The sequence below is a fragment of the Rutidosis leptorrhynchoides genome, chromosome 7 (assembly GCF_046630445.1).
Source record: "Rutidosis leptorrhynchoides isolate AG116_Rl617_1_P2 chromosome 7, CSIRO_AGI_Rlap_v1, whole genome shotgun sequence".
Lineage (NCBI taxonomy): Eukaryota > Viridiplantae > Streptophyta > Magnoliopsida > Asterales > Asteraceae > Rutidosis > Rutidosis leptorrhynchoides.
The window spans coordinates 82163544-82166473 of NC_092339.1; positions in this window are offsets into that span (position 1 = coordinate 82163544).

Below are 2930 nucleotides of genomic sequence, written 5' to 3' on the forward strand. Positions count from 1 at the left end.
TGTCCACTTGTTTGTGGATGATATGCGGTGGAGATTTTATGAGTTACTCCATATCTTTTAAGAACTTTCTCAAGTTGATTATTACAGAAATGAGTACCCCGATCACTTATTAAAGCTTTCGGTGTTCCAAACATTGCAAAAAGATGTTTTAAAAAGTTGACTACAACTCGTGCATCGTTAGTTGGGAGAGCTTGTGCTTCCGCCCATTTAGATACATAATCAATGGCTACGAGTATATATAGATTATTATGAGATTTTGGAAATGGACCCATAAAGTCAATACCCCAAATGTCAAATACTTCACATACTTGGATGACATTTTGTGGCATTTCATCACGTTGACTTATTTTTCCGGCCCTTTGACATGCATCACAAGATTTGCAAAGAAGGTGTGCGTCTTTGTAAATTGTAGGCCAATAGAATCCAGCTTCATAAACTTTTCTTGCTGTTAGTTGAGGCCCATAATGCCCTCCTGTTGGTCCTGTGTGACAATGGTTTAATATTTTACTAGCTTCATCTCCAAATACACATCGGCGTATTATTCCATCGGGACAACTTTTAAACAGATGTGGATCTTCCCAGAAATAGTGTTTTATATCACTGAAGAATTTCTTTCGTCTTTGGTACGATAATCCTTTTTCAAGGAATCCACAAACTAAGTAGTTTGCATAGTCTGCAAACCATGGGATTTCTTTATAATCTATCTTCAATAGATATTCATTAGGAAAGTTGTCTTGTATGGCCGATTCATTTAGAACTTCTAACTCAGGATTTTCAAGACGAGAAAGATGATCAGCGGCGAGATTTTCTGCTCCTCTTTTATCTCTGATTTCAATATCAAACTCTTGTAAGAGTAAGATCCAACGGATTAATCTTGGTTTAGCATCTTGTTTTGAAAATAGGTATCTAAGAGCAGAATGGTCGGTATAGACCACCGTTTTTGCTAGAACGAGATATGATCGAAATTTGTCAAAAGCAAAGACAATAGCAAGGAGTTCTTTTTCAGTAGTTGTATAATTCGTTTGTGCTCCTTGTAACGTCTTACTTGCATAGTATATAGGTTGAAATCGTTTTTCAATCCTTTGTCCTAAAACGGCTCCCATTGCAAAATCACTTGCATCGCACATTAGTTCAAATGGTAGATTCCAATTTGGTGTTATCATGATCGGTGTATTAGTGAGTTTTTCTTTAAGAATATTAAAAGATTTGATACATTCATCTGAAAAGATGAATGGCGCATCCTTTTCTAGGAGTTTATTCATAGGAGTGGCAATTTTAGAAAAATCTTTTATGAAACGTCGGTAAAAACCGGCATGCCCTAGAAAACTCCTAACTCCTCTAACATTGGTGGGATGTAGAAGTTTAGCAATTACATCTACTTTAGCTCTATCCACTTCAATTCCTTCTTTTGAAATTTTATGTCCAAGAACGATGCCTTCTTTAACCATGAAATGGCATTTCTCCCAATTAAGTACTAGATTTGATTTTTTGCATCTAATTAGCATTCGTTCCAGATTAACTAGACATGATTTAAATGTATTACCGAAGACTGAAAAGTCATCCATGAATACTTCCATGCATTCTTCTATCATGTCGTGAAAAATCGCCATCATACACCTTTGAAAGGTTGCAGGGGCGTTGCAAAGTCCAAATGGCATGCGTTTGTAAGCAACAGTACCATAAGGGCACGTGAATGTGGTTTTCTCTTGATCTTCGGGTGCTATTGGAATTTGAAAATATCCAGAAAATCCATCTAGAAAACAATAGTAACTATTTCCGGCTAATCTTTCCAACATTTGATCTATGAAAGGTAAGGGAAAGTGATCTTTTCTGGTGGCGTCATTTAATTTTCTATAATCAATACATACACGCCATCCTGTTACAGTCCTAGTAGGAATAAGCTCATTTTTCTCATTTGTAATGACAGTCATGCCACCCTTCTTAGGCACGCATTGAACTGGGCTTACCCATGGACTATCAGAAATTGGATATATCAAACCTGCATCTAGCAGTTTAATAATCTCTTTCTTAACAACATCTTGCATATTAGGGTTTAGTCTTCGTTGGCGTTGCACATACGTTTTATGACCTTCTTCCATAAGGATTTTATGTGTGCAATACGAAGGACTTATTCCTTTAATATCATGAATCTTCCATGCAATGGCTGGTTTATGAGCTTTCAACACAGAAATGAGTTGTGATTTTTCATTTTCAGTAAGAGAAGACGATATTATTACAGGTAATTCAGATTCACCATGTAAATAAGCGTATTCCAAATGGTTTGGAAGTGGCTTTAACTCTAATTTCGGAGGTTCTTCTATCGATGATTTATATTGATATCTGTCTTCTTCTTTTAGCATTTGAATTTCTTCTGTTGTTGGTTCATATCCATTAGCTATAAGTGTAGCTAACATTTCAGCTTCATCAATTGGTTCATTACCTTCTCCTAAAGAACATTCTCCTGTTCCTTGTAATTCTGGAAATTCTTCTAATAATTCTGCATGTGCATCTATAGTTTGAATATAATAACATGTATCATCTGCAGATTGTGGTTGTTGCATTGCTCTATCAACTGAAAAGGTAACACTCTCGTCCTCTATACTTAGGGTCAGTTTCTTATTGAACACGTCTATTATTGCTTTAGCCGTGTTTAAAAATGGTCTTCCTAATATGAGAGGTACTCGAGAATCTTCTTCCATATCCAGAATAACAAAATCTACTGGAAATACTAAATTACCAACTTTAACTAGCATGTTCTCCATTATCCCTCTAGGATATTTTATTGATCTATCGGCTAGTTGTATGCTTATTCTAGTTGGTTTCAATTCTCCAAGGTCTAGTTTAGCGTATAGTGAATACGGCATTAGATTTATACTAGCACCTAAGTCTGCCAATGCTTCTATTGAACTAAGACTACCCAGAAAACATGG